This window comes from Mauremys reevesii, linkage group 3 (genome assembly GCF_016161935.1).
Source record: "Mauremys reevesii isolate NIE-2019 linkage group 3, ASM1616193v1, whole genome shotgun sequence".
Taxonomy (NCBI): Eukaryota; Metazoa; Chordata; order Testudines; family Geoemydidae; genus Mauremys; species Mauremys reevesii.
The window spans coordinates 173,530,027-173,544,393 of record NC_052625.1 but is presented as its reverse complement, the minus strand read 5'-3'; the positions used below and the strand labels follow the sequence as shown (position 1 = coordinate 173,544,393).

General features: G+C 39.4%; 1 protein-coding gene across 6 annotated transcripts in view; it reads left to right on the top strand.

Moving 5' to 3' along the window:
- Positions 1–14,367, top strand: part of MYT1L (myelin transcription factor 1 like) — a 369,230-nt gene that overhangs the window by 4,207 nt on the left and 350,656 nt on the right. For 2 of the 6 annotated variants that reach the window (XM_039531761.1, XM_039531758.1), the window contains exon 1: positions 3,011–3,103. The exons of 1 other annotated variant lie outside the window; for it this stretch is intronic. The gene's annotated coding sequence lies outside the window, so the exon portion shown is untranslated. Of the gene's footprint in view, positions 1–441; positions 566–3,010; positions 3,104–9,512; positions 9,533–14,367 lie in introns of those variants that run through there. 3 more of the 6 variants (XM_039531757.1, XM_039531764.1, XM_039531759.1) reach the window with 3 other exon arrangements.

Genomic DNA, 14,367 nt, shown 5'->3' with positions numbered 1-14,367 from the left:
GTGTGGACACGGTACATGTGAACATATGGACAAAGTAAGGTGGCATGTCAACTTGTGGCATATGAAAGAGGACAGGGTTTTTGTCGGGTTGGGTTTGTTCCCCCTCCCCCCAAGGAAGAGGAAGCTACCGTAAAATACTGAACCCAAAAGTGATCTCAAACAACAGAAGCATATACAGGCTGTTTTTGGTGACTACCCTTTGGCAGGTGTTTTTACATTTTGATTATTTTAAATGGTGGCTTAGTACGGTTAAAAAACCCAAAGCCACCCTCCTGCTGCATAAAGCAGCAGACACGGTAGCTAGCACTCGCTTTCCGCCATAGAGGTCAGGAGAGGCGTTTCTCCTTGAGAAGCTGTCTCTGCTTCCTCTTTACTTTATGGAACAGCTTTCACTGTCTCGGCGTCTGCCCCTGCGTGTCACAGCTGCATGGCTCGAGCTTTGCGAATGTTTCCCCCATGGGTGCTCCCAGAGTGCTGCCCGTTCTACACGCCGGCGTCACGAGGCGTCCTGGGAGTGTAGGTAGATGTAATCGGAGATGACAGAGAAGAATTACAGAAAATACAGGTGTGTGTGTGTGTGTGTGTGTTGGGGAGGGGAGAGACACACAAATCCTTTCTGCTTCATGGGGAAACACTCCATATCCCACCCTCCCAATTAATGCAAGCGAGGGGTTTGCTTTTGCTAGCACGTTCCTCATCCTGTTGGCCGTGATTTAGCCCCCTTTCTAAAACCCCTCTCCCTTGTCAAAGTTTGTCAACCCTGTGGCTGTGGAGCGGCTCGGATGGCTCAAGATGCTAAGGGCTACTTACACACAGCTAGGCTCCCCCTCCTCCCCCTTCAGACTGCAGCGTGATTTCTGGCAAGGCTAGATGGGAAGGGAATTGTAACCTCTGTAGCAACCAAAATGTCTGGTCTCAACACGTCAGCCAACAGACTCGGGCTTTAGAGGGATTACCTCCGAGGGTTGGGGGGGAGGGAGGTGTTTCTTGCGATTTACCCTTTTGGTGTTCAGTCCCTGCTGCTGAAACAGTGGGCAGCATGGTCCCCCTCTGCAAGTCTGCAGAGGTTTATCAGCAGTGGTGCTGCTTGCAGAGAAGAGAACATCACTGTAGGCAGCAAACTAACAGGGTGGAGGAACCAGGGGGATTGCAATGACTGCCATGGCAATAAAGAGGGCAACCAAATCAACCTGCGTCCATGTGCGCCTGTTCATACGAAAAATAGCTGCTTGGCAGAAATTGATTCTGAAGGACGGCGTTTGCCTGGTAGCTGCTGACAATTTTACTGAGAGGTGCTCTACTTCTCTTTATATTGTATGGAGGGCAGGGTGCAGCGGGGAAGCCTAGGCTCCCAGCTGCTAGACTTGCAACCAAGCCCCTTTGAGTATTTAAAGTGAGCTGCAGTTTCTTTACCATCGTTTTGGTTTGACTTTGTGTAAAGAGCGCTGCTGTTCTACCTAGGTCACAAATTATCAGTCTAGTACGAAAATGGCATTTTTAGGGGACAGATTTAAAGGGAGCCTTTACCCTCCTGATAACCTCATTCAGGAGCCCTGCCCCATATTTCGAGCGTTATTCAGAAGTGAAGCTTATTACCATGTTGGGGGAGGGGAAGAGGGTTGAAAAAGGCTTTGTCAGGACAGTGAGTGTTGTAAAGGGGGTGGGGGAGTGTACTAATTTGAGTGTCCCTTTGAGTGAAAAAGACCCTCTCCTTGATAATACAGCTCATTTACTAGCCTGAGGCAGCCAGAGCTACAAAATCAACCTGCTTTTACTGGCAACATTTTTGTGAAAGCCACATGCAAATTTAGTCTTTTGTATATGAGATCTTGTTTACATTTGGTCTGTTTGTCAAATGAAAGTTTTCTTGCCCCAGTTTATATCAGTGGTAGAAGCTTGGTAAGCATTCCAGCTGGAAATAGTTTATTTCTTTTGTTTTAAAAGAGAGACTATGGTGCTAGCTGGTAAAATAAACGAGGCTTCAGAAATTTGAGTTAACTCTATACACACTGGAAGGTTGTTTTAGTGGCAAGCAAATAACATATTTATTTTTAATCATTTTAAAAACAATAAGCATTTAAAAGTGTACAGTTTTGCTGAATTTTCTAAGATTTCTTTTACCCAAGCTCCATTTTGCCATAGGATCAGTGCTAGAGGAGGTATTTTTAGATGTATCACCTACTCCGTATCTGTTAACAGTCTGACTGGTATTTTCTGTTCCCATCTATTACATTAAATACAACACCGCACATGATACACATTCTGTTCCAGAGATTTAGGGGCCTGTGGGTACAATGCAGGAAGCATTATAGTAGACAGCCCCAATCCTGACTATTGCAAGCCTAATAAACAGGAGAGTTAAAAAAATATTGGTTTTAAGCCAAAACTATAGCTGAAAAAATATCTTGCTTAGCGGTGAAGTCCCCCTCACGCAAACGTTAGGATTTGGGGAAATGGATATGTTTTTGTATTGCTTAAAGGATGCAGACTGAGAGAGGGTAAGTCAGCAATATGCTACTGATGTTATTCTGCTGCAGTAATGTGGTCTCTAAGGGAACTTGTGCTTGATGCATACTATACAGCTTAGGTTTTCTGTAGCCCATCGCCTGTCTGTCTCCTGCTTTTAAATGGAGGTTACAGCTGATCCATCAGACACAGTGCTGCACGCATGCTCATCTTTTTTGCATCGTTTAGTGGTGTCAATTTATTAATTTCTGTCTTCTACTTCAGGCCCGTTGGTTTCCTGTCTAAAAGCATTATTACTTTTGTCCATGTGGCAAAATAATTAGCATACAGATGAGAAGTGATCCTGTCTCTGAGCCTCGGTAGCAAGAGAAGATGTGCAGTGAAAAGTTGATTGGATGAATGGAGAACAAATGGTGGGCGTTCAAAAGCATTAGAAGAGTTTTGTTGTCGTGGAGCAGGTTTGTCAATTTTCTGGGTGAATCTCTTAAGATGGAAGGCAGGGTGGCTGGTGCTGAAATGATTGCTTGACAGACTGTGGCCTAGTTTAAGGTGCAGAATTGGACTGCAATGCATAGATAATTCATTTGGACTACTTTGTTTTGCAATTCTTCAGCTTTCCCTTTGATATTCCCTAAAGGTAAATATGCCCTTTTCTCACTGTTGTTGTTCGCAGGTCACTTTGCTCTTGTTCAGAAAGTGAAGGAAAGTTCAATTCTCTGGACAGTAACAAAAGAATAGCCAGTTTTGCTGTACTTTTTTGCTAAACTGCTCAACATATTTTCATATGCAAAGATCTGGAGATTATCTGAACTGTTCAGGGCAAGATCATGCTCTCTCTGAAGTCAGTGGGGACTTGTGCCATTTATTTCAATGGGAGCAGGATCGAGCCCTTAGTGATTATTGTTTTCTGAAATTTGCATTTGCAAATGTCCATTATTAAAAATATTTAATATTTGCTAGTACAATGTCCATCCAGTAACATTAGTAAATGCTAGAAGTATTTAATTCTAACTGGTATGTATTTTCCTGGTTGGAATAAGATTGTAGTTTATTTACTAGCCAACTCACTAATGATTCTAAAACCCAAACTTAAGTTATGGATCTGCATATTGCTAGTGGGAGGGAAAAAAAAACATGATTTCTGTGTTGCTGAGAGAGGTTCTTTATTGAAGAGCAGGCTGAAAACAAAAACAAGAAAATAAATAAAAACAGCTTTTAATTACTCAAAATTCTGCCAGAGAACACTGAACATGAATAGAATCCTCATTTTCTAATAGACCATCCATCGACATAGATTTCTTACATAATTCTAATGTTGTATATACTACAACATGGAATGTTTTAAAAATTGGCTGAATTTGCTTCTCTCTCTGTATAGTCATTTAGGAATAGTTTTATCCTATTTTAATGGTTCTTAATCTCCTTAAAAATGGAGATTTTCATTTTAACTGACCTAATATTTTTAACTGCTGTTAATGTTAGATAGAAATGACTATCCTTGATTTATCTTTACATAGATTTCTGACTACTGCAGATCAGTTAAAGAATGATTGGCTTTCATTTTAGAGGCTTGTGTTTTTAGGAGTCATCTTTAACTATTTTGCTTTGGAGAACAACAGTGAATATTTTCAAAGGGAATATAGCTTTTTATCTTTTTGGCATTTCATACTTGTGTAGTAGTTTATTTTCATAAAATACCAAACAAGCAGAAGAAGTCTTCACTATGCCAAAAACTCCAAACAAAAAATGTTGGAATAAACTATTTTCTCTTAACAAGCAGTGTGTAGTTGCTTTTGATCATTTCATAGTGTTTGTTCAAGTGTTGAATGCTTAGCTTAAACTTGGTTGTTAGGGTGAAGACAAGTAGTGTGTATATATAGTTGTATATATTTTAAACAAATAAGCTTACATTTAATTGCAGAATAAAATTCTAAATTCTAAACAAAGTAAAGTAAAACTACATACAGTGAAATGGAATCTAACTGGAAAAAAATCATGTTTGTCTTTAATGCTGGCTTTTTTCATTATATTCATTTATCAACTGAAACGAAGAAAAGAAATAACAGTTACAACTGGCAGATCTAAAATTCAGTACATTTTAAGCTAATTTAAAAGCGTGAATTGATTTTATGATTAATTTACACGTATACTTTCTGGATGATGAAATATTAAATTATTTGCATTTCAATCTATCAGCATGAACTGGCAACACAAGGAGAATAGTTTGGTTTAGTATTTTCATCTGCAGTGGTTTCTTTGTCTTAGACTGTACTACTCAGGCATATTCCTGCGTTTTTAAAGGGGCCCAAATTGCATCACAATAGTTTTTAGTTCATAGCATGACTTTCTTCTTCTCTGCATTACTGCATCTTTTATGAATTGTAGAATCAAACTATTGTACGGATACAAAGATAAATAAAAGAGGAAGAGAGACTTAAAATATATTTATTGGTTTATTATTTCTCTGGATTTATAGGTGACTAGTTTTATTTTGTTTCCCCTTTACTTTTGGTTTCATTTCATTTTAATGGTGGAGAGCTGAATATATAAAAAGGAACTATTTTAATCAAACACAAATATTATTAGCAAAAATATCTAAAATATTGATTCAGGTGTTGAAACTTTGCTACATGAATGGTGGAAAAGGATTCTTCTGAATACTCTTTTGTTTCTGTGTAGCAATCTTGCTATACACTAGGGCAGTGAAAATACAGAATTGTTATAGTTCCATCAGCATTTCCATGAGTAATCTGCATGTACATTATTTTTTAAAATACATAATATATGCACATTTTAAAAATGAAGATTTCCTATGTCAGAACCTATTTCCTGATGAACTCTTGAGTACTGTAGTTGTCTCACTGGTGGCAGAATAATTTTTCAGAATTTTTGTACCACTGAATATTATTGTGGAAATGTTGCATGTAATTTTAATTGATCTGAACTAGATTAATATTTGCATCACATAGGTCAACTTTGAATGCAATTATGAAGCTCTTGATAGTATAATGCAAGAAAACTTCAAGGCTATAAATTACTTGCTGACTCCCCCTCCCCCCAGAAGTGATGAGAAGGCCTAATGATACTAATAAAGGTGGTTTAAATACCTATAGAAGTGCACCTAGTTTTTCATGAAGTGAATCAGCATTCAGCCCATGTGTTGCCCTGTTCTCTAAATAAAGCATGCCTTAGGTCAATAAGTCATGTGCAAAGCAAATATATTTGGTATGCTGAGAGAGATTTTTTCCCTATAGAATTTCTACATCATCTTGCTTTGAGAACCATCATGACCATCTTACTCGGAGTGAGAGCAGCACATTTTAATGACAAAGAACTTAATGGGGGAGGGAAACCTTAAATGGGCTCAGACAGTGGGTTATGAAAGCAGTAAGCATAGTTGTAAGTTTGGGTTTTAAGTCTGATCAGACCTCAGATCAGATTTGTTGTAGAGATGCATTTACAGTGAAGCTGAAAACACAGAGCACAGTCACCACATAACAGTCCTAGCCAACCTGGTTGTGGAAGTAATCAAGGCTGCAGGGCACCCCATAGAGAGCCATCAAATCAAGTCTGCTATGGAGCTGTCTGGTAGATTGTGAACATTCAGAAATCAATGTTGCATCTGCCAGTAGACCCTTTGGTTCACTGAAACTCCCACCTGTCTAATGCATCTGGGCAATTGGTTTCTGAAACCAGTTTCCTTCAGGATAAATTTAATACATCTTGAGGGTCAGTCATAAGGAAATTGATTATGAGTTTGCCTGGTGCAGCGATAGAAACATCTGTAAGATCAGATTTTCAACCTACCCTGCGTTGGGGCGGGGGGGCGCTATTATTTTGTGAATTATTTGAAGCCTACATTTCTCATACTTCATGCCAGCAAGGCATTTTTTAATTAGGAAGTTGATTAAAAAGGGCATGGTATACTATGGATGCATGTTCATTTGGCAACACTCCAGCTGTTTCGGAGTCTGGGTCTATGGAAAGTGTTGCTCATCACCAGTTGCAGTGGTGGGGAGAATCAGGGTAGGGCTGTGGATTTTTTTTTTTTTTAAATTACTTGCTTGGTCTGAGAAGGCTGTTCTTTTGTTCTCACTCAAATTAAATCGAAAGAAAGACACACATTGGCTTCAGTGAATTTTGGATCAGGCCCTTATATATACAGTAAGACTTTGGGCCAAATACATCTGTGTGGTATGACACCAGTGATGAATTTAGCCCTTTACATTTAAGACCTAACAATATACTATAGCCTCCTGTGTGTTGTGGATAATTAGGCTTTTTAAGGGCAGAATGTATAGGCAAATACTATAGATACAGTAATTCAGATGATCCTTCAGACTGATCAATGAATGGCCCATGTTTTCATTGGTCTCTGCTACAGGAATAGTTATACAAATCATCACACATTTCACAAAGACTGGGAGAATGGGGATATTTACTTGAAAGAGGGCCAGTTTTTATATAATCTGTGAATGGCTTGCTTTATTTTTCCAAGGGAAATTCCCTCTTCTCCCATTCTCTCTCATCAGGACAGGAGTATATTACCAAGGGAATAAAATTTTATGCCTAATTTTAGTGTTCTTCTGCCTAATGTGGTGTGAATAAGTGCTATGTTACAGCATTTAACCCTGTCCATCTTTGTCACTTCATGAACATTTGCTCAGTCCAAAACAAAAAAAAAACCCAGAAACAAAACCCCCACAATAAAATAAGAAAAGACATCTCAGATTTGTTGTTTGGATAAACTATGGAGAGTGATCTCTTTCACTCACAGCAAATGCTCCGGGATTCCTTTGTGCTGCAGCAGAGACTCACGCTTAAGGATCAGGGAATACCTTTTAAAGGGTTTCCCCTGCCCTCTTGTGCTGCTGACTGCCATTGGCTCATCCCTTTAATTCTTATCTCCTTCCCCAGAATGATTAGCTAATCAAATGTCTTAATGTTCTGAATTTAAGAGTAGCTTATGCTAGTTTGGCTGCTAAATAGGGGGTGTTGGAAGATAGTTTCAGGGATGCTGAATTATTCCTCCATTGTCTCAAGGAGTAAGAGGCCCAAGTTTGGATGTGAAGCTGTATGTGCTGCAGGGCTGGGCACAACACTGATGCCAGGGAATAAGTACAGCTATAGAAAGCGGTCATGATACTGAAACTGCTTTTGGGAGAACTTGTGTAGATTTCACAAGGAATGTAATTAAGTAAAATACCTTAAACATATTTTAGAAACCATACTGATGAGCACAGACAAGGTATGTTGTATGAGCATTTTTAGAACTCTTGACATGTTTGTGGAAGCTATTGGATATTATGTTCAGTGTCAAATTTTTGGTGTGCTTTGGTTATACAGCATATACTGATTGACAGAAGACCTCTTGACTGTGTGTGTGCAGACAGAAAGGCTGGCTCATCGCTACTCATCTATGACCTTTGTTTGTGACATAAGCAGCATTGCCACCATGTAGTCTGGTAGGCCAGTAGAATCTGTTTGTGCTGTCCATGTGAAAGTAAAACAATATAAACAAGACAAATGCAGACGCTTCCCTGTATATCAGAGTATTTAGATTATTATGTTACCATAGAGCCAAATCCAACTCAATTTACTTTTGAAATCTGGAATTATCAAATCTAAAGATTAAAACCACTGAGAGAGAAACTTTTGATACACTTGTAGCTGTATATTCTGTCCAACCCTGCCAGGGGCTAAAACTGACCATTTAATGGTTACTTGCCTTTTTGAATATCAGAAAGATCAGTAGTAACTGATCCAAGAGGAGTTTGCCAGACATGAACCTTAGAATAAGGAGACACTTCTATCTACATAGCCATCTTAACACAATTAAGGTCCCAATCCAGCTCCTATTAAAATCAATACGAGTTTTGTCATTGATGTTAGTGGTAGCAAAAGCACAATCCTCCACTGTGTAAACTTGTTATATTAAAATGTGTACAATAGAATTCTGAAACATGATTACTTTACCTGTGGTTTATCAATTGCATTGTTAAGAATCAGGTGCTTTCACCGGTTTGTTAGTTTGCCCAAAAATATGAATTCTAACATTGAATTTGAAGTTTCATTACTGAATATTGTTTTTCTGATAAATCATTATCATGGTTTTAGTAAGTTAAAAAACAATCTTTCCCCGTGAGATCTCAACACCCATAATGCTAGCCAAGAAATGTTCTCCTGTCCTCTCCAGAGGCACGGTATTGCACCTGTTTACAAATAGACTGATCCACTAATGATCAAAACAGTGGTCTATTGAAAGGGTTAGTGTACTTGTGTCAATAAATCAGCTTTTAATACCAGCAAGTAACTTTTTGCCCTTATTAAACATTTAATAAGTGATAGCTATTGAAGACTTCATGATAATTTCCTGATCATGGTTAGGATCTTATCTTGCTAGCTAATTAACCAGTACTACCAATCTCTCTCTCCCAGGGCCTCATAGTGCTCTTAAACTGTGTACAGATGATCCATTGACATGATTAGAACTGCTTTTCCATTACAAATGGCTTTGCAGATGGGCTATCAGCACACTTCTTTTGTTTGATCCTGATTTTCTTCCTTTCTGTCCCTTTTTTAGGCCACTGTATCTTATTTCAGCATGTCCTTTTTGATGCAGAACCCAGGATATAGTCTGGAAATTGATGGTGGCACTGGAAGAGGTCTGCAAGTGCTGCTACCAAGAGAATTTCTAACACATGCTGCTAGCTAGTCTTGTTCTTTTAACAGTTTGTTCAGCCAGCAGGGAAAGGCGGGGAGGTAGGGAGATATGGACAGGCTGCCCTTGGTGGTGTTAAATAGCATGACTTGATTTCTCAGGTTGGTGACAAGCACTAACGCTTTTCTTCTGGATGTGTTTTCTGATTGGCAGTACCACATGGGCACTGGCCTTAGAAACAAAATAGCATCAGAGGTGTTAGCATAAGTCTTCTTACTAAGGTTTGCCTGCCGAACTAAGAAAACCTGCTGAGCAGTGGTGTTTGAGACCATTCACTTTCTGCTTTATGATTTCTCCCATTTGCTTAGCTTTCTTTGAGTCCGAAGTCCTGAGTCTTCCTACAAGGTACGTTGTATAGTCATCTGCACTAGTGGAAAGTGGGTATGGAATGATATTAAACCAGAAGGGCAGCACTTTATACCCACTTTGCCCTCATGTAACTGGACTGGGTGGAGGGCAACTGAATATCTGCCTGTTAGTGCTGCTTTATCTTTTTCTTTTCTTTACAGACCAGTAGCTGTCTGGGGCATGCGATTTTGCTGAAGTCTAGGTCACAAGCACTAGATAAAACATAAATAATATAATGCTTTGTATTTCTTTTGTCTTTCATCTGAAGATTTCAAAGTGCTGCATGAATATGTATTCATTAACTAAGACTCACAATATACCTTTGGGGTGGTTTATATCGTTTCTACCCTTTTTCGCATGGGTGAGAACTACAGCACAGCGAGGTTAAGGGACTTGCCCAAGATAGGTTCTATGCCAGCTGCAATTGGCTTACTTAACTCACCTTGCCCTACTCTGTTTTCTTAGCAGCTTTTTGTACTTTGCGATAATTTGATTATTAAAGCATGTTATGAAGGTAGGAGTGTTCCATTTCCCTCTAATATGCCTTAATAACATGACAAAACCAAACATTTACTCTGGGGTAAGGATTTGAGACTATTACAAATGCTGATGGACTCAATAGTGTAGTTGCCTAGACAACACAGGTAATGCAATATTTTGGGTGGGGTAGTTTATTTAGCTAGTATGTCATTCAATGATGCATGTTTTGGGGCAGAAACTGTGTCTTTATATGTGTTTATACAGTACCTAGCATAAGGGGCCCTGGTTAGGGGGTTGTTCCAATGAAACCAACACAAAGACCTAAGCCTACAACGCAACTATTTTTTATGATCAGCTACCAAAGATCAATTTCAGAAAAAGAGAATAAGCAGGAAAATGCATATTTCTTATTTACCATGTGATAGCAGTATGGGATTTGGTATTGATAAGAGAGTAGCTTTGGATATTGCAGCGAAATGAAATCAATGTCCAATACACTACGGCTTTCTAGTACAGAGGCAGTAGCACTTTTACATTAAACTCACCTAATGGACCCAGACTCAAAATTCCACGCATCTATTCTGTTATTAAGTTTCCTAATAACAGTCCCGCACCCCAAACAAACACATCTATATTTTTGTGGCAAAATACATTATCAGAAGATAATATTAGTTCATCCTCGTGTGTCACTGAGGCCTGGTCTACGCCTAAAGCTTAGGTTGATCTAGCTACAGTGCTCGGGATGTGAAAAATTCAGAGACATAGTTAAGTCAATTTAAGCCATGGTGTAGACACTGCTAGTTCAATGGATGGCTTCTTCCATTGATCTAGCTACCACCTCTTGAGGGGGTGGATTTATTACGAGGATGGAAAACTCTTTCTGTCACTGTAGTAAGTGTGTACACTACAGCGGTGTAACTGCAGTGCTGCAGCTGTGCTGCTGAGGCGCTTGTAGCATAGACATACCTTGAGAGCTCTCTTAGCCAGCAGTATAATTAATTGTAGGGGAATTACGAGAAACAAATGAGTCACTATTTCTTCTTTTGTTTTTGTGCAGCAAAGAGGATTTTGCAGTCAGTGCATCTTGTGACATTGCACTGAAATTATATTTGCGATGTTACTATTATCAATTTGAGCATCTTCATGGGCTCAGCTCTGTACAAACAGAAGGATCTTGCGAAGGGACTCACCGATATTGACACTGATACCTACACATAGTCCCATTGTAATGATGGAAGCTCTGCGCAAGTGTACATTCAGCATGGGCAGAATTACTTTGTAGGATCTGACCTATATTAGATAGACAACACAGTGCAGACACATCAGGCACTGGAATGCTAGGTGATATTCAAAACTCATAGTGGTGCAGATATCACCTTTTAAAAAGGTGAAACACAACTTGAGCTTGCAGAACTCCAGGGAATAAAATAATTTGAAGAGGAATTAATTGAAAAGAAGGTGGTATTTTGTTCCACAAAGAGTAAGAAGGGAAATACAGAAAGATAAAAGTTGTGATCAGAAGGGTTGTGCCACTTCACACAACCAGCACAAATGTTTCAGTAGACATTTCCTGTACCAGGGTCCAGAATTAAAACGTCAGAATCCCTGCACTTTCCCAATAAAGCCTCAAGCAACATCTAGAGTGGCTCTTTAACAAAATGGTTGGCTCATCATTGGCAACAGGGCCAAACAGTGTTAGAGCTGAGTTAAAACCTGACTTGAGTCTACTGATGGGCATGTTGGACTTGTCTAAGATGGTTGGACAAAACATGTCAAAACCAAAACTGATTTTTACAGCAGGTTCCCTAACTCTGTATAAGGCCTAGGACCAGATCCTCAGCTGGAATAAACTGACATAGTTCCACTGACTTCAATTTGTCCTAGTATGGGTAGTTTTCTAGTAGGTCTTCAAACTATCCCTAAAGGAGCAAAAATTCGTAGGTAAAACACAGCTCAGGTCCCTCTAGATGAAGTGTTCTGTTTTTTACCATGCCTCCTTTCTCTTTTTTCAAAAAATCATCTGGGGAGGAAAGATTAATCTTTTCTATGGTATCTCACATCTACTGCACTGAAAATAATATTGTAGGAATCAATCCTGCATTGGCATGGAGATATTCTGGTTGGCTTCATTTGTCTCCTCCATCTTAACCTCCTTTCATGGAATCACAGAAGTTAAAGTATAATGAGGCAGTATGAAAAACAGTTTGAATTCAAGAGAAGGATGGAACAAAATGAACAAAAAACCCCAAACAAACAAAAATAACCCCAAACCCAATTCTATCTTGTTTGTTCGTATTAAGAGGAGTGCAAGTTTGTTATAAGTCAACCCTGTTGTAGAGCAGGGGAAGCAGGTTAATTCCAGTGCCTCACTATCAAAACACCGTGTCCTACTTCTTACCACTTTCCTTTGTATTGTTATTGGTTGATGCTGAGAATTCACAGAATCAAGTTGTAGGGACTATACAAAGCTGCCTAATACAAAAAGAAAATGTAAACAGTATGGTGCTGCTTGATTTGCTGTGTGATGTGTACAGGTAGGTTCATTGCACTGTAGAAAGACACAATACTTGACTTAGTCACAGCTAGAGAAGATTAAGGGCCAAATTCTTCTCCCTGTAACACCAATGTAAACCCAGATGTCTCCACTGATATCAGTGGGGTTTCTCTGGATGTACACTGGTATTACTGAGAGAAGAATTTCACTCTAAGTGTGGCTTATCAACTCTTGCAGAACAATATTGCACTCTGGCAGAAGGCTGGGTATGAAGGTAAAATAGAGATATATGATATTATATCTCAAGACCAAATAAAAGGGAGGGAAAACAGGTTTGGGGTTTTATTTAAGAGATTTTATGTTTTGGAAACTAAACCTGGAACCTCCTTAAAAAGACACAGCCTCTTTCACACGATCCCAAAAGCAGCCCTTCAAACAACTTTCCAATTTTAAAATACTCTTAGATTAAACTTCCTTTAGTAGTTTATCGACTTTCTTTGCACACTTAAAGTTTTTAAAATTATTTTTCACCTAACACCCTATGGCATCTGTCTTGCATTCTGAGTCAAAATGAAATTGTTCTTGGCAATGTTGGGAAGAAATAAATAAATCCCTTCCCCCTACTAGCATTCTAAGGCTACATCTTCACTGACAAAAAGGGGTGTGGTTTTAGCTATCTTACTGTAAAAACATAGTGGAAACAACGCATTTTAGGGTAAATTAAAAACATGTGGCACCAAGTCTCAGAACCCAGGTCAGCTGATTTGGGGTGATGGGGCTCGGGCTGCGGGGCTAAAAATTGGAGGGTAGACATTAGGGCTTGGGCTGGATCCTGGGCTCTGAGATCCTTCCCACATCATGGGGTTTCAGAGTCTGGGCTCCAGCCGGAGCCTGGACATCTGTACTGCAATTTTTAGCCCCGGAATCCAAGCCAGCTGACCTGAGCAAGTCATGGCCAGGCCATGGGTCTTTTATTGCAATGTAGACATAACCCTAGTGTTACCACAAGGTCAACCACAGGGAGGGGGTATAGTGCTGAGTTTGCCTAGTTACCTCATGGTAAACACTACAAGCACCTTGTCTTCGTGTAGGATTTTACAGTAAGATAACTGTCATGCATTAGTTATCTTGCTGTTTTTTTTTTAACAAAAAAAAAAGAGAGAGAGAGAGAGAACCCCAACAACTCACCCACCTTTGGGTCAGTGAAGACACAGCCTGAGCTGGTTTAGACTAGCCGGGTCCAATAACCTCTCATCCTTGTTTTACACCTTGGTGTAACTCTGCTGAAACCAATGGCCTTAATCATGATTCGCACTGAAGCCCATGAGAGGAGAAGCAGGCCCATTATCCATAATGTCAGTTAAAGCAGCTTTAAGTGCTGGTAGGTGAGGTACAAGTACTTGTCATGTGCTTTGTACACAAGTGGGCAGGTTTATCTGTGTTTGGAATTACTGAATATGAGCTCTTCCAAAAACCAGTTCAGCCTGTTATACAGCATGTTTTATATTCTGGGCCCTGCGTACTCTGCAGCACATTGGGCTTGGTATCTGTAGTAATGCTCTTTTGATTTCTGCTGTACGTGAGCGCTATACTCCATGGCAAACTGAGAATTCTTCAGCAGCATTGGTTGATTATACGTTTACAAAAATATGTGTATGTTTACAAAAATAAATAAATATATTCATTGAAATAAAAGTGTAGGAATATGCCACTGGACCTTTATAGGCTGCAAAAAGCTACTATTATGTGATCATTCTTGGGATATGAAGTGCAAATGTTGGCTTTTTGCACCCCATACATCAGATTTGAGCACAGGCAGGAGAAAACACCACTGGAAGGAACATGTGGTTATTTGGTT